Source organism: Phragmites australis, chromosome 22, assembly GCF_958298935.1.
Source record: "Phragmites australis chromosome 22, lpPhrAust1.1, whole genome shotgun sequence".
NCBI lineage: Eukaryota > Viridiplantae > Streptophyta > Magnoliopsida > Poales > Poaceae > Phragmites > Phragmites australis.
The window spans coordinates 8,709,687-8,734,259 of NC_084942.1; the positions used below are offsets into that span (position 1 = coordinate 8,709,687).

The 24,573-nt window shown below is 42.7% G+C and overlaps 2 pseudogenes; one reads left to right on the top strand and one right to left on the bottom strand.

Annotated features, from left to right (window-relative positions):
- Positions 1-4,581: 4,581 nt before the first annotated feature.
- Positions 4,582-16,021, top strand: LOC133904504 (TLC domain-containing protein At5g14285-like; annotated as a pseudogene).
- A 534-nt stretch (positions 16,022-16,555) lies between these two features.
- On the bottom strand, positions 16,556-22,623 carry LOC133904505 (uncharacterized; annotated as a pseudogene).
- Between the last annotated feature and the right edge of the window lie 1,950 nt (positions 22,624-24,573).

The following is a 24,573-nucleotide window of genomic DNA, read 5'->3' on the forward strand; positions in this document are numbered from 1 at the left end:
AGTGTTTGATACGAACAGAATTACAGCGAGGCAAATAAAAAATGAGAAACTAATAAGTTCTGACAAATAATTGTTCGAAAAATGAAGTTCTGATAGAGATAAAGACGGGCCGCTATGTCTTCTTCAGTTTCGAGAAGTGTAAAATAGCTAGTACTCATTTTACATTTGGATCAAATCAGGCTATTCCCATAGTATTATTTTACTACATTTTGTACAATCCATGGCTTATTACCTGAAAGTCTGGTGAACCCGCAAATAAAAAATGAGAAACTAATAAGTTCTGACAAATAATTGTTCGAAAAATGAAGTTCTGATAGAGATAAAGACGGGCCGCTATGTCTTCTTCAGTTTCGAGAAGTGTAAAATAGCTAGTACTCATTTTACATTTGGATCAAATCAGGCTATTCCCATAGTATTATTTTACTACATTTTGTACAATCCATGGCTTATTACCTGAAAGTCTGGTGAACCCTGAACACCGCATCCCTCTGAAGATCCAATGCCTTTCAGCAAGATAAGTCTAAAAAAACACAAGTATCATAAACTTCACCTTTGGTACCACACCCAGATCAATGCCCGCACTGTGACCAACAGCGGAAGATATGCACCAGGGGCAAAGTTAGAGCATGAACGACCCGAGTGCATACTTCAACATATATGTGACAATAAAAATTTAACATAATATACAAATAACAAAGAAGTAATGATAGAAATGCTTACCAAAATGAAAGATCTCAGAACATTTGTTAAAATAGTATAATAAAGGTAAATAAGGCCAAAATCGTCAACAAAATACAATCGGCATTAGCACAATACACCATTCAACCTCGATGGCCTACAAAATATGTAAAAAAACATGACTCAACATTTTTGAATGAGAAACTAAATTGAAAAGATCAAATAAAAATAATAAATTACCTGCTAGTATTTACATTCTTTCAACGCCTTGAATTGACGAACCACAACATAATTTGTATTTTTTTTGCATTTCTTGTTTCTCCACATAGAAAATGAGGCTATTACTCATATATTCGTCACCAATATGATTGCGCAAATATGTTTTCACAATTTTTATGGCCGAAAAATATCTCTCAACTGTAGCAGTGGTGACAGGCAATACAAGCAATAGCTTCAAAAGCCGATAAACCAAAGGATAGCAGATGTGTTTTCTTGTCTCTACCATTTTTTAGAAAGCTCGGCAATAGTTTGTATGTTGAAGAATCTATCATCTTCCCGCATATTGGCAATGTAAAGAGAAAGAAGATGGTTAAGTTCCCTCAATGAATCTCTTGGATATAATTTAGCTAGGCTTATCAAACTCTTCACATTGAAATCATGAAATGAATCTCTTAGATTGAAAACAGCCGAGCAAACAAGCAGTTGAGATATCAGAAGACATCATGTCCAACTAGCAAGCAAAACACATCATGTCTAATGTCTCCAATGATAGATTGCAAAATCTCATATGCAAAATATTTAACAATGTCTTTTTAGATATCAGAAGACACCATGAGACTATTATTTGCAGCATCAATTGTTAATGCCTTGGCTAAAGCTGCATTCTGTTCTACTAAGCAAGCATAAAGATCCCTGAATTTCCCTTTGTTTTAGAATTTTTTTGACTCCTTATGGCCCCTAAGAGGCAATCCTTGCTTCAGTAGCAATCTGGAGGTATTAATTGCGCCATTAAGTCGAACAAAATATGCATTCTTAGAAGTTTCACTCTGTATTTGAATAGCAACATCAATGTGTTGTTCTCTTTGCAATAAAGCATCACAATTTTTCAATGCTATATTGTGAGTGCTGCCAACACCACCTACAAGATCATTTAGTCTATCTTTATTATGCCAACTACTCCAACCATGTACAATAAAAGATTTATATCCGGCCTCCTTCTTATAGAAGACTCTCATCAAGAAACAAGTAAAGCAGTAGACTCTATTCGTGGATTCTCTATATTCAAGCCAACTTCCAAACTCATCAAACCATTTAGGATTAAACCTTCTATTTCTTTCCCCACTCTGAGTACATGGAAAATTAAGAGTGCGAGGTTGACAAGGCCCATTTTGTAAGTACCTTCTTCTTACCACTTTTCTGAGATTAGGATGGTAATTAGTTATTTCTTTCCTTTTGTCCGGATCAAATCGGATCTCCTCTTCCCAATTGATATCTTGTAGAGCTAAACTCATAGCATCGATATCTTGTTGACAAGAATTCCAAACATTAGTAGCATCATTTGGCGCTTTCCTTTTCAATCATCTTTCCATAAGTTTACCTGTCATCACACATTATTCAAAAACTCAATTACATTATCCAACATAAAAAAAATAAATTGATCAAGCATCCATAAGCATTAAGCAGATAAGCTTACTTGATATTTTTTCTATAATTGTATCTAAGTTCAGTTCTCAAAGGAGTCAAAAGTCCCAATTCCTCTCCTTCAGTCCTTTCTTTGCAATTTGCAAAACCCCAATTGTAAACCCTAACCCTACAATATAATCGAAAAGAGGAGAATTAGTAACCAATTAAGTGAACATTACCTTATTTGCTTGAAAGAAATCAACTTGCATCAAAATTGTTAAAAATGTCAGTTATTGAAAAATGGACAGTTCAAAGTAGCCATATTTTCCAATTCTTTGAACTAGCAGTATGTATGCACATTCACCTAGTCTCCGAGTCTCCAACAAGACTTCATAATATCTATAATGACACTATCTTATTCTATGCAGTAACAGAGTTGCTAAAGGCTAGGGAGAAAACGACTGCTATGAATTATAGTAATTGGCAGTTGCACAACAGAAAAGCGAAATCATTATTTGTCTACTAAGTTGGATGCTGTCAGTTCTGGATAAGAGTACTTGTTATGCCGTAACTCACTAACTGATTCTCATAAAGAATGATCCCAACTAAATATGTGTCTCCACTCAGTACTTCCAAGGGAAAAAGGAAATGCAATAGTCCTAAAATAGCTTCACATAATATTAGGGCTAATAGTTGCATCGCCAGTCAGTTAAATTAAAACTTCAGATAGCTTTATTTTGCAAAAGCATATATGAACTTCCATCAAGATCAATTGCCACATTACCAGAGTGAAGAACAAAATGCAAGGCATTAACCAACAAGATCCATGTTACTATCTTGCCATCCCCAACAATACTACCTCAATATTATTTGAATGAAAATACATTAAAAAAGAAAAATGCACCTTTGTCAAGTCAAAAGCATGAACTTAGTAATTTAAATAACTTGAATTATTGAAAAATAGTAATAATCTGCACCTTTCTATAACAGTTTAAGCTTTGGATGAAACTATCAGTACATTTACTTCATACAATACCAAGACAGAAGGAGATTTCAGACTGGAGGCATCCTTGGAGAAGAGAGTTAAAACTGGCATTGTCTATCAAAATTTTCTAAACTGCAGTCATGCCCTTGCATTGAGTGGTCAAATTCATGAGTCTGTATTCAAGAGGAGCGCCCATGTATATGTAGAAAATACACACATGTAGTGTCAAAATTTGAGTGGGTGATGCATAAACTCGACTGAGGACCAATCAAGCACAAGAGCACCTGAGAAAAGATCAGCTCACCTGAAGGCTGAAGCTGGAGCAGCGACGAGCTGAGCTGACTAAAAGGGCGACTGACATGCTTGATTGCTTGCCTGCTTGGGTAGCTGGGCATGGGCGGGGTGCTACGGTGGGTTTGCTGGATCGGGGTCGGTCTGTGGGGGTGTGGCCACATGGGTGTGCCCGCGCGTGGAGCGCATGGGTGCTGTAAAGGAGGATGAGTCAAGGAGCAAGGAGGGCAGTGCCACAACAGGCATATGTTGAAGGGTTCCCTCGAGTGTTCAACTCACGATCCCGCGGAGGCGGAGCGTTGGAGGAGCCGAGTGGGCGACGCATGACAGTAGGCCTAGGCTGGGCGGTTGGCTGGATGGGCGAGTGGGCTGAAGCGCTGAGCTGAGCAGGCTGGGCATCCGTATGGGCGTATGGCTCGGACAGCCATGGTGCACAAGATGTTTGGACTGTGGTGCACACAAGGTAAAAATGAGCCCAAATACTAGTAAAAATTTTTGGGCTACGGTTCCAGTGCACCAGGGTGGCCTCATTGGGCTTCGCCCATGTATGTAACACCTGCTCGTCTCGTGCGTCTTTGCAAGGAAGATTCGATTCACAATCTGTCATGACCATTGCTACCACTAGAGCGCGGGAAGCAACAAAAGCAAGGTGGGAAGCGAATGATGGAGCTAGGCCAGAGTGTCGAAGAAGCCAGCGGCGAGTACTCAAACCTAGTTCACATTACCCAGCTTTGCACCGTGTAGGAAGTAGGCCCACTAGCACGGATATATGTAGCGGAGAGAGAGACGTGGAGGACAAGACTATTGTAATGGAACACTAGATCTGAATACATCCCTGTCTTCCTCGTCTCTTCTTCCTTCTCCGTGCCTGAGTTCTTCCTGATTTTCCCGTCCTCTTCTTCTTCACTGATCGGAACGTGACAATTGGTATCAGAGCCCGCCATTCTGGAGCCACTGAAATACTTGAAGAAGCCAAGTACCAGACAAGAGAGCAGTAGAAGGTGATGGACATAGACAAGCAGCTCGTCGAGATCACGAAGGTGCTGGCTGGACTTCAGGAGTCGAACAAAACGATCCTGGAGACTATGTCAGAGTTGGTGGGTTAGAAACCAAAGGTGGATGCGATGGTTGATGGAGTTTGTGAGGAGCTGGACGATTTGCGACAGCAGATGGAGTAGATCGTGAAGAATGTCTTGACGGTGAAGCCGACAGATCTTCTCTGTTGATCTCCAAGTCACTAGCGCTACCGTACCCATCAGGCCTACCGCCATTGCCTGGTGGATGGGTGAAGGAGTGTGACCGGTCCAGCGAAAGGACTAATCATGCACCCGGGCTAAACGGTCGCTGCGACGAGTCATGGAACCGAGGGTGGGCAATTGGGAGCAATCCGCTTTCGATTCCGCCTCCAGACAAGGATATGTGCTCTACTCCATCTGCTCATCATGTGTCCGATGCCATGGGTGAGAGGGTTCATCACACATGGGCGGGGAATCATGTGGTCATGCCACCTCAGGTGGACTTCCCCAATTCGACGGGGAGAATCCCAGAGCATGGAAACGGAGGAGTGAGGCCTACTTTAGAATGTTTAGGGTTCAAGTGGATCTATGGGTGAGTGTGGTGACTCTGAATTTTGTTGGGAGTGCAGCTCGTTGGCTTCAATCTCATGGGCCCATGCAACACGATAGCTAGGAAGAATTTACTCAGTTACTCTATGAGAAGTTTGGAAAAGGGGAGAATTTCAGAGTTTAGTGCATCAACTCTCACATCTACGACACACTGATTGTGTAGCTTAATTTGCTAATAGATTCAATGATTTGATGCATAGTCTTGTAGTGCATCACCCATCGTGGAGCCCACAGTTTTTTGTTGAGAAATTTCTAAACGACCTTCATGATAAAATTCAAGCATTAGTTATTTTGCATTGCCCAATGGATTTGGATAGTTCTATGTTGTTGGCATCTTTGCAAGAAGAAGTATTGGACGCAATCCGCCAATGCGAGCTGAGGCGGATTGATCCTTAATGAGGAAAGACGATTGCCCGAGCTGGACTGCCCTGGCCCACCCCCTCATAGTAGAACATACATGTCATTCTCTTCGTAAGCAGAAGATAGACGGGGAATGGATGGGGCGTGACCTGCTCTGGTGGAAGATCGTCTGGCGACGCTCTGCGTACATCACCGTGCCCAAGGCCTATACATGAAGTGTGACAAGAAGTGGAGTAGGGAGCACAAGTGTGCAATGCATCCACCATTCAATTTAATGTGATGGAAGAAATGTTGGAGTTTTGAGCAGGGAGGAGCAGATTTCAGGGGTGTTGGATGGTGAACAGTTACTGACATAAGAGGGAGAATTGCTGCTGATTTCTCTGGTGGTAGTCATAGGAACTGAAGGACCCTAAACCATGTGCCTACAAGGAATGGTGCAAAAGAAGGACATGCTGATATTGGTGGACTCGAGAAGTACTCAAAACGTCATTAGTCAAAGTTTTGCCCTACACCTGAGTGGTATCAGCAGAGCTCAAGCTCCCCTAACAATGAATATAGCTAACGGTGGTGAGGTTAAGTGTGAGCAAGTGATGTTAAATTGTGAATGGTAGGTGCAAGGGGTGACTTTATGCTCGGAATTGAAGGTGTTGCCACTTGGATGCTACGATGTAGTTCTAGGAATGGACTAGTTGGAAAACTATAGCTCAATGGAGGTGCACTGGAAGCACAAGATCTTGTCATTTTGACTACCAGGGAAGAAGGGTGGTTCTGAAAGGAGTCGTGGTGAATGATGGACTCTACAACATGATCACTACCAGGGAGTTGCAGAACTTGGCACGTCGGGAAGCTATAGCCCATGTAGTTTAGCTGTGCATGGTGAAGTAGATTGAACCAGAGACATTGCCTGTGGAGATGAAGAAATTGATGCTGGAACTCCAAAATTTATTTGCAGAGTTGAAGGGATTGTTACTGAGAATAACATATGAACACTCGATTTGATTGATACCTAGGGCTCAGCCAGTGAACATTTGGTTGTATCGACATAGCCCATCGCAAAAGGACGAGATCAAAAGGTAGGTCATCGAGATGTTGGCTCAGGGGGCTATTCAACTAAGCAGTAGTCCTTTTGCTTCCCTAGTTTTTCTTGTGCAGAAGAAGGATGTAACACCCAATTTTAAAGGAACAAAACCGGGCACAACACATGTATACCAAGATCAAATTTCATACATGCATTTACATCATCAGTGTATCGTTACAGTACCAGTATTACAATAACATATTTAAATTAATACAAAATGACATGAGGGTCTAAAAGAAAGCACATCGAAACTAAAGATCTTCAGCGCCAGTGGGGCTTTCATCTTCCACAGGCGTCAACCGGGGGCACTCTAGCCAAGAACAGCAACTCCGGGTCAAAGTCGTCTTCATCAAAGGTTGCAACTTCATTGATGGCTTCTGAACAGCGGTAGAATGCAAGAGAAGGAACAACGGGTGCGAGTACAAAAATGTACTCTGCAAGTGAAGGGAAAACATGCTATGGGGCTTAATTCAAGGAAAAGTTAGACACAGTTAACTGCACTAAGCAAACTTTAACCTAATGACTCCAACAATATGCATCCTATTTGCTAAGTGTGAAGACACCACTGTAACAAAAAGGTTGACTCATCGGATTCCATCTGACTACCAAGACTCACCAGGTAATTCCATTACCCGGCTACCCAACCAACCATACCAAACCCTGATCCCATCTAATCCTGAAAAAGTCCAAGTCCGCTCTTGTCCGTGAGCACGGCTGATCGACCAGATTGATACTCTGCAGAGTTTGCATAGCTTTCCCCATGAGTCATGATTCCCATGTTGCTTCACACTTTTGGAGTGTGGAGACGGAGTCTCACTACAAGACCTTTACAAAGCTCCTACAAACTTGTAGGCACCCACTGAGGTTTCATCGCTAACAGATGATTACATTGTTGCAGAAGCCTCCTCTTGTACCACTCAACCGTTCAATGGTGCCGACAGAGTTAGAGGGGTGGCTAATTAGTTGACCAGGCCATACCCATATAGGTTTCATGGTTGTGTGAATTTACTTGGTTACATGTTCAAAAATAGGTCCTTAGGACCCCACACAGGAACAAACACTAGCCTACTGTATAGCACCACTTCAAACCAACCATCCTGTTAGGATCCCTATACCATGTTTCTACAAAAGATTACCACTCTCGATTTATGTTGCATAGGTATTAGTTAAGAATAACATTTTTCCCAACTATGACTGGACTAGCATATGCTACCCATTTTAACCCATGGTTAAACAACGGTGACAATGAATGATCATACAAAGTTAGTAAACCCTAACATAGGATTCCAATTTAGATAAGAAAGCATTGAATGAATAAAATAGCTACAAATAAATCCTAAAACAAGGGCAAAATGTTCAAGGACACTTAACTTCAGTGGAGGGTTGCTCAAAGTCCTCGAAAACTTGATCTTGAAGATTCCCGAACTGCTCACCTCCTAAACGACATGTCGGAGAAAGCTCACAATGGAAACTACTAAGAACAGTATACCAAACAGTACTAAAACTAAGTAAAACCCCTGTAAAAAGATTCTACATGACACTACGAGAATTTGAGCGTGAAAATCGCCCAAATCGGAGCTACGAGCAAAAAGTTTAAGCTTTTGAAGTTTTAGGGGCTTTTCTGTAAATTTTACTTGATTTCTGAGAATAAACCGAATTGAATTTATACTGAAAATTCTATTTATGACGTCATAAAACAAAACCAAATTATTTTTCTATTGGAAAAGCACATGAAAAATGCTCATGGACCCGTGGACCACGTCCTTAGGGGTCAGTCCACTGGTCCATGGTGGACCAGTTAGACAAACGAAGGGGTATTCTATTTCGGCTGACAGATTGAGATCGGGTGGCTGGGCTTCATGTGGCTTGGTCGAGCGGCACCGAACAGGTGAGGCTCGGGCCACGTGGCTTGGCCGAGCGGCACTGAACAGGAGGGGCGGCTGGCTGATGGCGGTGTTGGCCAGAGCCTCGCCGAAATATTGCAAACAACCACGAGACTCCACAGGACAAAGCGCAAAAGGAAGAGAAACTCATGGGGAATCTTTACCGAGGCTTCACGCCGATAGAGAAGGACCGAGGGTGGGCAGCAACGGAGATGGGAGGTCGACGGCGCTTGATCTCGTCCGAACGGCATTCCGGCAATAGGGAGAAGCCGAGAAGCAGCGAGACGTGCTTCCTGCGGCCCTGCGACACCAAAGGGGAAAGAGTCGAGGTCAATGGTGGCTCGAACATGGAGAAATAACATGGCAGTGGAGCTCTTACTGACAATAAAGAAGAAGCCGGCATTGGGGTCGAATCCGAGCAGAAAACTGAGGGGAACGAGTGGAATGGGTGAGGACATCGCCATAGAGACAATGAGTGGCTTAAATACTCGAGAGAGGGAGAGAATCAGACGGATTCGAGGAGATTGGCCGGCGGCCTTCAAAATTTCCTTAAATGCGGTGGTTTCCACATTTGGGAGGATTAAATGAGGGGAAACGGTCGGGTTCGAGTGATTGAGGGGTGGGATCATGGTTGTGGTGTTTAATTGTAGTGAAACGTCTCGGGGAGGCGGGATTTGAATGAGCGGCGGCGGAAATTGAAGGCGGTCCGAGCGGCGACGGAAATTGTGGGTGGTCCGAGCGGCGGGAGGAAGGAGAAGTGGAGCTGGCTCGGGTGCGGTGTCTTGGCTCCAGCCAGGCCTGCTTGGCGAGGAGATAAAGTGGGGAGGGGCGGCTCGGGGCTCAGGCAGGCCGGCTCAGCGTGGCCCAGCGCAAGGGAGGGGAGGCGGCCCACTCAGGAGGGAAAAAGAGAGCAGGGAAAGGGAGAAGGTGGGCCGGGGAAGGAAATATGGCTCAGAAGCAATTTCTAATTTTGCAAAGGTTTTTCTTTTAAGATTTTTGAACCAATTTCGAAAGGGGTTGAACGAGCGACTTCTAGCAACTTTTGCAAACATTTTCCACACATAAAAACCTTATTGCAACTACAATGGCATGAATGCATCAAACTTATATGACTTATGTCAAATTTAAATTTAGAAATTAATTTGTTCTATTGAACAAAATTTCAACTCCTATTTAAAAATTCTAGCAAAATTTTAAACTATTGCAAAAATTGAAATTTAGGGTGTTACAGAGGACAACACTTGGTGGTTCTGCGTCGACTACCGACGCTTGAACTAGATAATAGTAAAGAATAGTTTTCCTCTACCCATCATCGATGAGCTGTTAGATGAATTAGCTGGGGCATGCCTACTCTCAAGCCTGGACATGTGAGCGGGGTACCATCAGATCCATTTGAACCCGGCCGATGAGCCCAAAATGGCTTTCAGGACCCATCATGGCCACTATGAGTTCCATGTGATGGCGTATGGGCTAACCGGGGCACCAACCATATTCCAGAGCGTCATGAACCAGATTCTTTCTCCACACACAAGGGGGTCCTGGTATTCATCGACCACATCTTGGTACAAAGTCGATCCATGGACAAACATGTGCAATTGCTTCGTCAGGTATTCCAGATTCTCGCTCAGAACAAACTGAAGATAAAGCGCTCTAAGTGTACCTTTGTTCGCGATAAACTGCTTTATTTGGGAGATGTGATCAGTGCAAACGGTGTGGGAACAAATGAGAAGAATGTGCAGGTAGTGTTGAGATGGCCTGTGCTAAGCAATGTCAAGGGGTTGAGAGGATTCTTGGGGCTAGTGGGATATTGCCAAAAGTTTATGCGTGGCTTTGGAGTCATTTGCCGACCTTTGATGGAATTGTTTAGGAAGGACAATACCTTTCAGCGGACCTATAGGCAAGATGAAGTTTTCTGGGCCTTGAAACAAGCCTTGGTGCCCACTCTCGTGTTGGTGCTGCCGGATTTTTTGAAGTGATGATGAATAATAGATAGTTATCATATTCGAGCACTTCAGGGTTTCCCACAATTCCTGGGGCATATCTCTATCTCTAGGAAAGGGATACCTGGATGGATAGAAATTACCGTAGGCACTCAAGGCGTTCTATAACCAGGAAGGTTTATCTCCAAGAATAGGAAGGAGGAGTCTAGAGGACATATGACACCCCCCATATATAAATACAGAGCCAGGAGGCCCTGCGGAGGATAGGACAAAACAAGGATTACATGCCCAAACAACTCGAATACAAGCCAAGAGAAGCCAAGCAAGGAAGTCGCCGACTAGGTTTAGATCCATCTAGGATGTAGCGTTATTATCTTCTTGGAGGCCCGAACCTGTATAAAAACTCATGTGTGTTCCCTCGTGATTCATCTAAAGCATCCCCTATTTCTTCAACAAGTTCGTTAGATCGACGGTTCACAAATCATCGATAGCTGGCGTCGTCTGTGGGGATTATGACAATAGGCGTTGAAAACTCTACATAGAACATGCCATCGACTACACCTATGCCGAGGACAAGTTTTTCAGACAAGAGTTTCTACGACAACTTCTCCCTCCCACTAACGAACTGACAGTTGATCGGGTGAACTTCGATGAAGAACTTTGCAGCGATAATTCTAGCGATGAGGTAAGTCACTTTATGGATCAATGCGCCAAGGATTACAGCATCGAGTTCAAACCATTCAGCTACCAAGACAACTGTGAATGCCCTATTCACCACAAGAAGGGATCTTCCCCTGCAATTTCTGGCAATATGGATTCTCGAGACACCTATTCAGAGCAATCCGATGAAAAATACATGATGAATCTGCCATCAACTGGTTATGCAAGCCTTCCATGGCATAGTACCTGGATCTTCGGCCACTTCCATTGGTCAGATATCGCTCCTCGTAACCTTCGGGAAGCTTGACAACTTCCAGACATAAAAGATTCTATTTGACGTGGTCGACTTTGAGACAGCATACAATGCCATCTTGAGAAGACCCACTCTTGCCAAGTTCATGACAGCCACACATTACGCTTACTAATGCGTGAAGATCCCGAGACTCGAAGAGGGCATCACTATCAGGGGTTGACCCATGGCAGGTCTTTGTTGTGACAAGCGGAGTCTTGACATGGCATCTCAATACCAACCAAGCAAGGAACTCAAGAGCTTAAGGATCAAGGTGAACAAGAAGCCTCAGTCGTAACCACGACCACAACGCCTCGAGACGCAAACCCAAAAACCCAGGGGTTGGGTTTCACGACTAGTTCAGAACCCATGTAACAGCGCCTACGTTACCCCCAAAGTAATAAGGGTCACTACTTATCAGCTTAATCTAGTCTATGTCGTTTAGGTTTAAGATTTTTGGTCTACAACAGATCAAGGGTTATCAATAAGCTATGTAAGTCCCAAGTGTAAGTACTAATAGTACCTTCATAATAATAAATATCATATTGCCTAGAAGGTCGATCAAAATCTTTTCCTACACTACTTGTCTATTAGCGCATCCTCATGCTTGACAACGAGATAAGTCGCTTCTCGGGTCCCTCATCCCAAACGTGTACCCGAGGCGGCGGAAAATTTTTCTTGACCCAAGGGCAATATGAGTTCTTCTTTCTTGTATTAACTTTCTTGTTTAGACTGCCTACCAGGAAAAGGCCTTTCTGGATAGACAGTTGGGGGCTTAACAACTACTTGGTACTAGAAACTGAAAACAACATATTGTATACCTTTTGAAAGTAGATTCCAATGAGAAGAGAATGATTGTTATGTTGCGAACTCAGAGTTACGAAAAGTCTCCTTATCTCATTCCATGAGTGACCGAAGGCTACGACGCCTCGCACTCAAGCGAACCTAAAGCTTGTCATAATAAGCGCTCTGACTAGTGATTAACGTGTCCTAAACTAATCGAAGAAAAAGTCAGTAAGGAGATCGTAATATGCTGTTGAATGCATCCAGCACAAAGTATTTCTATCAAATGCGAAAAGTGTTTAAATTCCTACAACTCTAACAAATCTTTCAAGTTATTTATTACAGACTGCATGGAAAAGTTTTAAGGCAGGGAACCAACTTCAAAAGTTTTATGTGTAAGTATCAAGAATAAGTTTACACCAGTAAATGTTCATATTTCCTGTAAGATCGTTTGAATCTCTTTGTGTTCTTTTTGTCTTCCCTAAACTAAACATCTGGCACCCGTAAGATGGGTATACCAGCGGTAAGCCACAATTCGGGTACCTTTACCTATCACGCGCACTCGAATAAGCCCGGACAAGGTCACACAGGAACCGACTTCAGGAAACAAGAGTTTCTACGACTAAAGGTGAAGTATGAGCATTCAATTCTTTTCTCTTACCCCGGTCGGCTGATTCATAATGGTCAATCAGTAGTTTTTATCATATTATCTTTGATTGTCTATCTGAGTTTTATGTATAATCAGTCGGGGCTGGATAAATACAATATACAAAGAGCTAACGACAACATATTGTGCATGTGCCAAAGCAATTTCCTTTGCGTGGGGACGATGTTCTAAGTTATGACCTCGTGGGATGTGATAAATGTTCCTTATCGCATGCCTGAGTGCTCGAAGGCTACGACGCCTCCCACTCATGTCGGACCTAGGTTATCGTTAAGCTCTCCGATTAGTGATGAAGTTATCTTACCCTAGCCGTAGGAGGAAGCAAGTAACACTAAGTATGTTAGGTTATCATTATCTCTTTGGCTTCGAGTTCCTAAGAAGTCTCACCGATTTCATTTGCAATCTTTTTGTTTTTACTAACAAAAGAATAAGTTTCTATTTCCAAGCACATATTACAGAAGAAAGCCTAAGCAGACTCGGCTATTCTCTGGCCAGGCCACTGCGGCGGTTTGGAGTACTATTCAGAGCTATGACCTTTTGTGTCGGAGTCCCATCATATTTTCTGTTCGAGATCGCTTTCGGCGCATGCGGAGGCTGTTGGTATGAAATACTAGGAGAGTTGGCGCAATACACCAACAAATACGCTCAGTTTCCAAGCGTCATCATAATCTTTTGTCAGAAAAAGAGAAAAGAATCTATGTACACTACATAAAACTTCTGCTGCGACGGTCCAACTTCCAAACCTACTAGCAACCAATCTTTTCCTCCATGTCCTTTTGCAAGGACGGGATAATATTTCAGGCTGATCAGAGAACCTACTTGGATGTAACACCTTCTCAAGGACTTGTTTGAGAACTCGGAGGTGTTCAGAACCCCAAATAGATAGTCTGAGAGTCTGGACCCGGTTAGATGTTTCATCCTACTCAGGGAATCGAGTCCTTCTTGATGACATGGTCAGACAAAAATTTATCTTTGCTATCCATATACTTGATCCATCGAAGCCTCATTTCACGTACTAACAGGGAGCTTGACGATGAATAATGGACAATTACCATATCCGGACACCCCAGGGTTTCCTGCAATTCATGGGGCATCTCTATCTTCAGGAAGGGATCCCTAGATGAAAAGAAACTACCCGTAGGCACCCAAGGCGTCCTGTAGCCAGAAAGACTTATATCCAAGAATAGAAAGGAGGAATTCAGAGGACATACGACACCCTCATATATATACAAAGTCAGGGGGCCTTGCGGAGGACATGCCAAAATGAGAATTACACTCCCAAACAAGTCGAATACAAGCCAAGAGAAGTTGAGCAAGTAAGTCATTAACTAGGTTTATATCTATCTAGTTTATCCACATACCCCCTTGTAACAGGTTTAGATCAATATAAGTCAAACATGACGTAAGGTTATTATCCTCTCGGAGGCTCGAACTTGTATAGAATACTTGTGTGTTCGCTTGTGATTCGTCTACTAAAAAATCCCCTATTTCTTTAACAAGTTTGTTAGATCGACGGTTCACAAATCATCGGTAAATCAGTAGGGAATCCTTATCACATCCCGCAAGGTCGTAACTTAGAACATCATATTCACACGAAGGAAGTTGCTTTGGCACACGTACAAATTTGGTGGTCCCACACCGATTGTTTTTAAGGAGGCTCAAACTTAGTTGGATCAGCACCAAACTTGGTGAGCTTGTTCTACACTTAGAGAACTTCAATTTGGTATGTTGGTTTGAGCATTGGTTGAGTTGAGCATCAGATTTGAGAGGGGGTTTGTTAGTTTGGGTTACTACAGTTTAACCACAACACAAATTTGGTAGACAAATAGTATCTGATTGAGCTGACGCTCTTCGTCGCGCACAACCTCGCCACGCTCTACGTCAGCGCCACCTGCCGCTACGCCGCCGCCGTCGGCGCGCACACGCTGCTGGCGCTGGAGGTGCTCGCCGAGGCCACCAGCCGCGCAGAACATGTGGACGCTGGCTGGCATGTGGCAGCACGACTCGCCCGCAGCCGCCATGGTGTACCTCAAGCTGTCGCTGCCGTTCTAGGTGGCGTACACGGCCGCGAGGGCCGTGCTCGCGCTGGCGTGGTTTGTGAGGATGGTGAGGTTCTACGCCTCCGAGGGTGGCGGCGGCGTGCCCGCGTGGGCGTGGGCGTCTTGGGCGGTGGTGATCGGCGCCGGCATAGTGCTGAGCGTGCTGTGGGTGGCATACTTCAGGGAGAGGAAGGAGAGCAAAAAGGAGCAGTGACAAATTCTGCAGCGATTGGGTTTGTCATTCATTTCACTATGCATAGCAAACGGTTCTTGTCTTGGATGTTGGATTAAATCTTGTTATTGTGTATGTTATGAAGTTGATGCATAGAGATCAAGTGTCTTTGGATCTTTGATGAGGTGAGCAAAATTCGACAAGGGTCTGTTTGGAACATAGGAATTTCGCCGGGAACGGTTCAATCACGGAGGCTAATGCAGACGAAATTCCTAAAAGATTAATTCACACCAGCTCAGATCCGAGACTGATTTCCAATTCTGCAATATACAGCATATGAATTGTGATCATATAGGGTTTCACGCCTGACTCCGCAATGGACATCACCCAAATCTTAACCATCCACTACAACGAGCATCAGAGTTGAATGCAATTTTTTGCCTAACAGGTAATGCCAATAACAGCTGTGGCTCCCAAAATAATCCTTATCCGCTTGCCCCCCGAAAAGGTGTCGGGATTGCGCAATCAGATTGTCTGTTCTTCTGAACCAGAAAATGTTTTGCTCGTCACGCACCACCAACACTCTTTGTGGATAGAAAAGGCCAGTCTCAGACCACAAGGCAGTGCTCTTCCCTTTAGTTCAAGAAAGACCAAACAAGGCAGCGTCACACAAAGGGCGTCGCACCTAGAAGCATCCCTATAACAAAAACGCCAAAAGACACTTGAAAAGGGCCTTTTGATCCATGAAGTATGCATGACACGGTGCTATGGCAGGTAGCCTTGGAGTTCAGCGCTTCGCTTTTATTGTAATGCCAATACCGATTTCCGACATGTCTCACAGTACAGGTGTAAGTAGACTGTCGTCTTTTATCTACAGATTCTACTGGAAGTAATACAATTGATAACTCAAACTTTTTCTATATGCAACTTTTGAAATAGAAACATGTCAGATAATTGATCACTTGATTCATTCCAATGGACTTGCATTCTGAAACATGTCTCAGTAGCAAGATGTATCTTGTTAACATTCTGGACAGGAACGAACTATGTTAAAAGCATGAAACAGAAAAAAAGAATCCATATAAATGGAGACTAAAGAACTTGTTTTTTCTAGTTCTTTATACCCAACGATAATGAACATAAAATAAGTTAGAATAGATCAATTAGCTTCCTGATATACAATGGAATCAGATCGCTTATTAGTTCACAATAATGATAATATCAACCTTTTAGTACAGTAATTTGGCAGGAAAATGTAACCACACACTAAGCCAAATTTAGCATAACACTAAAATGCCGGAGTTTCTTTGCTTGAAGTCACCGAGGAAGGTTACCACAAAAGAAATCTGAACACTCCAATCCTTCATTTTGGGAGGTTAGTGGTGTGGTAAGCAAGAGCAGAAGCCTTTGGTTCATTTTCATCAGCGGATAAATTACAGCCTTTTGTACTGTTAGGTGATGAGCCGCCAGACGGCCACAGTAAAACTATATGCGGATAATGGAGGCATTGGTCCTGTCGGTGTCCTCATTGTAGTAAAGTTCCACAAACGTGCCTCCACCAATACCCTTTGCCAACCTCCCAGGGTTCACACAAATAAATCGTCTCTGATCTTCGCTACCTTCGCTAAGGGAAAGCACCTGCACACAGTTCGTGATCAGCATCATTCGCTTGCAAGGAAAGAGAATTAGCTAATAAACAACAGAAACACAAATTTGAACTATCAACAAATGGCACGGTTAAGCTCCCAGATGGTCAGAACTCAAATTCATGCATGATAATTCAAAATAAAATTTTCAATAGAATGCACTGCTTTCCATAATTACCTTCAAAAATGGAGCAAGATCGGAAGGAAGCAAGAGAACATCGGGAGCTGACGTGATCTCCAATGCTTCCTTAGCAAGTGAGAAGTCCAATGGCACACCAGCTGCAGGAGGATATAGAGTATAGTAGCTGTAGGAAGAGCGCTATATCAGAACTCGGAAAACTGCAAACATAATCTGTCCTGTCCCCAGTGATACAACGGCACAAGATATACTCCCTCCCGGTCATAAAAACATAACCTTTTGGATAAGGTTCGGTAAAATTTTCAAAACTTTGACTACAATAACTTTCAAAATATTTAATTTGGAACAATTAACATCATATGTGTAGATTAAAAATACTTTAAAATATCATAATTTTTTTGGATTTTATAAACAATCCTAATAAAGAATAGTTGTTAAAGCTATGTATCGGAGATTGTATCTTGTCCAAAATGTTATGTATTTATGATCAAAGGGAGTCATAGTTATTATGACTGTGTGGTGAGGTGTGGCAACCCGCCACCTTCACACCTTTATATCTCTTATGGCGTGGCAATACCATACAAGCTAAAGAAACACCAAAACAACGGCAAGGAAGAAAGAAAAAGAAAAGGAAAAAAGAAAAAAGAGAAAAGAAAAAAGGAGAAGGGAGAGGGGTTGGCCCAGCCTACAAGTGTTTCCCCTCACATAGATATCTCCTCTTAGGTCGATGCAGTGCCACCACGCTATCCATTTTTCTCTCTCGCAGAGCCACTTCCCTCGCTTTCCTCCCCATCTTTCTTGCTCCCCTGCCCCTCACTGCGTTGCCCGGCCCCCACTTCTCCCTCTCGTTCCCCTTGTCTTAGTTGCGCAGCTTCAGCGTCGGCGGCAGGGAAGGAGATCAACGAGAATGAAGCTAGAGGGCGATGGGGCAGCTTCGACGATGGCAGATCTAGGTTACCTGACTCTAGATCTGCCCAATCCACTCCCGACGGCCCTCCACCGGGTGACGAACGGGTGTGGGCATGTGGCTGACGGGGAGCTATGGCGTCGGTGTGGTGAGCCTCGTGTTTCCACCACGCTGATATAGCGACGCTATGGCGACACTCTAACAACTATGGAGGGAGTCTGGAATCACCTCTGTTGCTTCAATATGTGTGTTGCAAGTCTCCCAATCCTGTCTCCAGGCTTTCCGCCAGGTAGCTTATGAGAAATTTCCTCACTACTGAGCTGTTTCAGGATGTCCACAGTACAACAGCCAAAATGTATCTGGAACAAGAAAAAGAAACAATTCTGGTATAGAGTACACTTAAGTCAAGTATAAATTGTTAACAAATAACATCATATGAAATGAATTTTATTTATCCATAATATGCATGAGAGTATTAAGCAAGCCCCATCTTCCAATAAGTTCTCAAATTTGACAAATATCTACTGGGCAAACACAGGAATATTGCGGCAGCATGCAGGCCTAGGAATCCTCATGCATTGAATGGACTCTTCTAGACAATGTAGCAATAAGATAGAAAATGCAGGAAATGAGGAGCATCGTAATCCTTTTTTAAAAAAAAAAATATTGAGCTGAATTTAAATAGATCTTGATACGGTCGTGAGACTTGACAAATTGGTAACCATACATGAAAAGGGAATCATGCAGAGTTTGCAACTGCACCAAGAAATAATAGAAAACGTAAGATCGGATGCGGTCAATGCGTTTACATGCATCCATCACCTACACACCAGCCCACTTCATAAGCTTAATGAAGCATCAGGGATCCTTTTGCCCAAAAAGGAGGTAGCTGAGGTCTCAAAGGATTTTAGACACATTAGTCTAATTCACACTTTTGCCAAAATAGTTTCAAAAGTTCTAGCAATTAGACTGGCTGCAAGCTCAATGGTCTGATTTCAGATGCTCAAAGCGCCTTTGTCAAAAGAAGATGCATCCAAGATAATTTCCTTTATGTCCGTAATTTGGCCCAAGCATACCACCGGACGTGCTCTCCAGCTCTTCTTTTCAAATTGGACATTGCAAAAGCTTTTGACACAGTTTTCTGCGAATACATCTTTGAGCTGCTCGAGAATCGTGGCTCCCCTCCTCGATGGCATGATTAGTTGGCCCTCATCTTCGCCTCCTCCTCATCATCAATCCTACTTAATGGCATTCCAGGGCCCAAAATCCATCATGTAAGGGGGCTTCATCAGGGTGACCCGCTCTCTCCATACCTTTTCATTGTAGCAATAGACACTTTACAGAGAATTTTGGAGTTGGCTACAGAGGATGGTTATCTTTCTCCCCTGCGGGGCAGACAAGCCAAACTCAGATTATCCCTTTACGCTAATGATGTTGTTGTGTTTGTTAACCCAATCAAAAGTGATGTAGACACTCTACTTGAGAAAATTTGGGGATGCCGCAGGGTTGCGAGTCAACCTGAAAAAAAGCTTCGTGGAGCCAATTCGATGCCTTTCGACCAACCAGGACGAGGTTTTATCATCCTTCACGGGCCAACATGTCAATTTCTCTATAACTTATTTGGGCCTACCTCTAACCCTCAGCTGGCTGCATTTGGTTCATGTCCAACTGATTCATGACAGAGCTCTATCACGATTTGCTGGTTGGCAGCGTAATCTTCTCAATCTGGGTGGTCGACACGAACTACTGCGTTCAGTTCTATCCTCCTTACCCATATATCTGCTCATAGCCATGAAACCACCGAAGAAGTTCATTAAGGATATAGACAAGGTTAGCTAGGCTCGGGTTTGCCGACCCATCAATCGTGGTGGTCTCAGAATATCCAATCTTGAACTTTTCAGCCGAGCTCTTCATCTTCGATGGCTTTGGTTCCAATACAAACAGCCGGATAGACCGTCGAATGCAACGAAGCTTTCGGTCGACGAAGTGGACATCGCTCTTTTTGCTGCTACCACACGTGTTCAGATCAAGAATGGAAAAGTGGCAAAGTTTTGGACTTCTAGTTGGCTTGATGGTCAATCACCAGCCCTCATGTTCCCCCAATTGTATCGGCACCGCAAGAGGAAAAATCGAACAGTGGCGGACACCCTTCAAAATGAACAATGGATTAGAGACATTTCCAATGACCTGGCAGTTCCTTTAATCTCAGATTACATTTGCCTTTGGTCCCTTGTACAGGATGCCGGTTTTGATGCGGCCAACACTGAGCAAGACGAAATTATTTGGAAGCACTATGCCTCGGGTGTATATTCGGCCAAGTCTGCATACCAAACGCAGTTTGAAGGTGGCCTGCTTTCTTCTTTTCCATTGATGGTATTGCACGTCTGGGCTCCATCAAGATGTAAGTTCTTCCTTTGGCTGCTCCTTCAAAATCAGATTTGGACTGCTGATCATCTACTGCAAAGGGAATAGCTGAATACATATTTCTGCCTTTTTTGCCGAAGAAACTTAGAAACAGCTCATCATGTTTTTGTGACATGTCCCACGACTTGTGCTATCTGGAACACGATTAGCTCTTGGGTCCATTGTGGCAACCCTGCACGAGACTCTTGGCAACCAACTGACAATGTGGCAGATTGGTTTCAAAACCTTGCTGGCTCCTCAATGTCTCCAGCAGCTAGTGCCATACGTCCGTTCGCCATCGCTGTCATCTAGAGGGTATGGAAGGAACATAACAATAGAGTGTTCAAGAGTCACGAAAAACCGGCTGATCAGCTCATCTTTGAGATTCAAGATGAAGTGCGTACATGGAGCACGGCAGGAGCAAAAGACCTTGCAAGCTTAGTTGTCCCATCTTTTACGACACCATAGCCTTGTTCCTTTTAATCGCTGCTATGTAAGTTAGTAAAAAGGTTCTCAAACCGGCTTCAGCTTTCCTGCTGACCGGTTCCTGCTTGCGCCTCTGGCGCATGTTTTGTATCTCTACTCTTCTTATTAATAAATAAGCTGGACTAGTTCCAGGTCTTTCTAAAAAAAATAAGATAGATTGTTCGTTCAAACGACCTTCCCCGTCGCAGACTACCATGCCAACTGCAAACATTTTCTCCTATAGAGGAAGAATAAATGGATATGCTATCCAGGCCAGAGAAGATGATGAGATAAGTAGTTAACTCAGCAAGATTTAGGTGCCTTGCAGTTACCTCTGAATCAAGGGTAGCATCTGCAGGTTCTCCACAAAATCCAGATGCAGAAAACAAGCTTGCCGACTATCTTATCCGATCTTCCGAGTAATTAAATTGGAAAAGGAATATAGTCAAACGACCAGTTGCTAATGAAAATTAAGAAAACAAATAAGCATTGCCCTTACTCTGTCTTCCATTCTGTCATACATGAACCTGCAACCTGGTTCAGGCTGTGAGTGTTGAACTTGCAAGGAACATCTTTGACTTGGTTGAATTTTTCTAATTACTTCATCTTCATTGGTTTCAACCTCTTCATGTTTATTTGGCACACTAGCCACATTATCAGCATGCAGAACATAATATTGAGTAAATTTATTTACTCGTGTCGCGAAAGGGGTAATGCGATCACCATTTGTTTTGGCCATTCTGCTGGATGATGGCCTATCGGCTGTCAGAGGAGTTAACTTAGAGTTAGATGACTCTCTTCATTTGGCAGATGTGACAGAAAACCATCCAGGTACGAGCTTTCGAGCTTTAAGCCATCCAATTGCCTGCATAAATTGGTTCTTCAAGTTTCCTTAGCTGAATCATGTAAGGAAAAAAAAGAAAAGTTGTTTTACAATGCCATAATTTGTAACATACTAGGTAAAGTTCAGAAAATCTAACAGTAACAGTATGGGGGGAAGCTCTTAGAGCATCAGGCCAGTACTCAACATCAGCTTCAAGGCTTTTCATTGTTTTCGTTACCTAATTGTGGATAGGATTTAATGTCTCAACAAGAATTCCAGCAAAGTTTGATCAATCATAGTTGATGTCAATTGATATAGAGGTTGCTCCAGCCAATAAAATAAACATTGAACCAACATGAATATGAAAAAATATCCAGAAAATTAGTGGCAACAGCATAACTTGATAATGCTTTAGTAAGGGCTGAAAAATAGTTCAATGGACAGACAAGGGTCAGGCTTCCGTAAATTACTATTTGGTGCCTCTAAATATTTTTTCCTAGTAACAACTCAAATAAAAGAAATGTGTCTGGATTACCAAGTGGCATGTCATGAAGGTCCCATAAATACTTAATGGAACGTAGTTCCATCTTATCCAAATTAATTTGCACCCGGTGATATACTTAGTTTAGCGACAAAGATACTACCATTCATTTTAGCAGTTTATCTTTCACATAGAAATATCCTTTTCCCCCAACAGCACTCCGATGACCTAAGTTACTAAGATTGGCCTAATTTTATCTACAAAAGATGCTATAATTATTTATAACACTCGTATATGGTATGCGCTAACCTGTTGAGGTAGTAGACCTCCCAGTTGGAGACTAGGTCCGCGGGGTTCATCTTGTAGTTGATGCAGTAAGTCAGCACTGCAAGGAAACCGCAAACCAGGCTCACACGGACACAGATGAACACCAACACCGACTAAGAACCGGAGAAAGTAAAGGAAAGCCGGGAAAGAGGGGCGCGTGCATACGCGTGGAGAGGATCTGGGCGGCGTTCGCGGGGCCAGCACCGCCGACGGAGAAGCCGCTGCGCTCGAGCTCCACGCGGATCTTCTCCATCGCCGTCGCTCGCTTGCTCGCTCCTAGGCAGTCGGGGGCACTCGATGGTTGGAGACGGCGGGTCGGCGGGGCGTCGTGGATCGGAGGAGGAAGGCGAGGGATTTGGGGGCAGAGCGAGGCGGGGTGGCGGGAAATGAGGGGACGAAATGGTAGGAAAGATTGGGGTATTTGCAAATACTTTTCTGATTTTTTATTTTTTATATGATTTAAATAACAGTTTTAATGGTATTTTTTAATATTTTACTGGCAAGCTTGTAATAACATCAGGAGTAGTGAGTTTGAGCATAACAAACCCTAGCTGGATGACATGTATGACTGTTAATGAGCTGAGCTTGAACGAGTTTATCACCAAAACTTAAGTTTAATTGAAACTTGAGTCAAGCTTGATTCAAACTAAAGATTTTACTCTACAATCAAACTTAAGCTTGACTTGTTAGGGTTTTGAACCGAGCTCGAATCGATCCTGGAGTGAATCAAGTTTGAGTAGCTTCCGAGTCTCAAGATTTTTCGATAGTTTTATTTATGAGCCATATGTATACGTAGTCACATGATTTTGATGTTAGATAATTAGACTTTTAGTTGAATGATGAGGTTAAAAAATAAACTTAACTAAAGTGAATAGACATCATCTTTGTTTCGACAGACATCAGTTGAAGTTAATCGAAATTTTGACGAGCTAGTAAAGCTCGAGCTCAATAGACTCGCGAGCTCGTGGCTATACTTAAGCCTACTTTATTTAGATTTTGAGCCGATCCTAAATCGAGCCTACGACAAGTCAAATTTGAATAGCTCCTAAGAAGCTTTTTTAGTGGTCGCGGTGTTTCTTGTTTGGGCTTTATAAACTTAAGTAAATGGGGCCTGGGATGGCCCCATGAAAGCCTAGGTTTTGGACGGGTATGAGATTGGGTCGGGAACACATGGGCTATTGCTTGGTTAGGGTAAACTGATTGGTAAAGATTAGTTTTGAGCTAACTAGCAGGATTTGTGGGTATTTTTCATGAATTTTTTTCATTGCTTTTTCCATTATGGTGACGTGAGTACACGCGCAAAATAATATTATGGAGTATCGACGAACACTCACGTACTCTATATATATTGTTTAATGGGCAATGCTCTTACTTCTTTTATATTGTTTAATGGGGACACCCGTGATACTTGTCAATAGCTGCACTTTTGGATTTATTTTAATCTGATGTTGATTGGTACTGTTATGAAATTCCTATCTAATGTTTGTTTTTGCTCTCATTGTAATATTATTGATTTATATATGAGCGTATTTGTCGAAATAGATAACATATAGTCGTATTTATTAATTTAGCATCCGTATTCGGCACACCGTGTACCGAAAATGAATTTTCAGTACACCATGTACCGAAAAAGCCATATTCGGCACACGGTGTGCCGAATACGGGCTAAAGTGCAGTATTCAGTACACGGTGTGCCGAAAACGGGCTAAAGTGCCGTATTCGGCACACGGTGTGCCGAAAATGCTTTTCCTACCGAAATATGCGTGTTACTTTCTTTTGCGCGTATTGTTATTTCATGTAATTGCCAAATATGGTCGGGTCCAGCTGCGGTTTGATTCTGTCATTTGATATCGGCATGTTGTTATTTCATGTAATTAGCAACTTTCAACTAAATTTGAAATTATTTGCTAATTTAACTGTCATTTGATGCTGTTGTGTTGGCATTTCATATAATTGACAACTTTCAACAAAATTTAAAATTATTTGCTAATTTTACATTCATTTGATTCCGGTATGTTATCATTTCATATAATTACCAACTTTCAACAAAATTTAAAACTATTTGTTAATTTAACTGTACATTTCAAAATTCGTAATTCACCATACATGTAGTCTCTAAGGCGGTGGGCAGCCTTAACACTTAGGTATGTTTGAACATGCACAATTTAAAATGTAGTAGTGATAACATTCACCCTTTATCATTGATCATCATGCCAACAAAGGTGATGAGGAGTTGGACTATGAACCTCGTATCAATGGTGTGGCTTACATTCCTAACAGCCTCTTCACTGCATGTATGTGGGGTGTGTCTA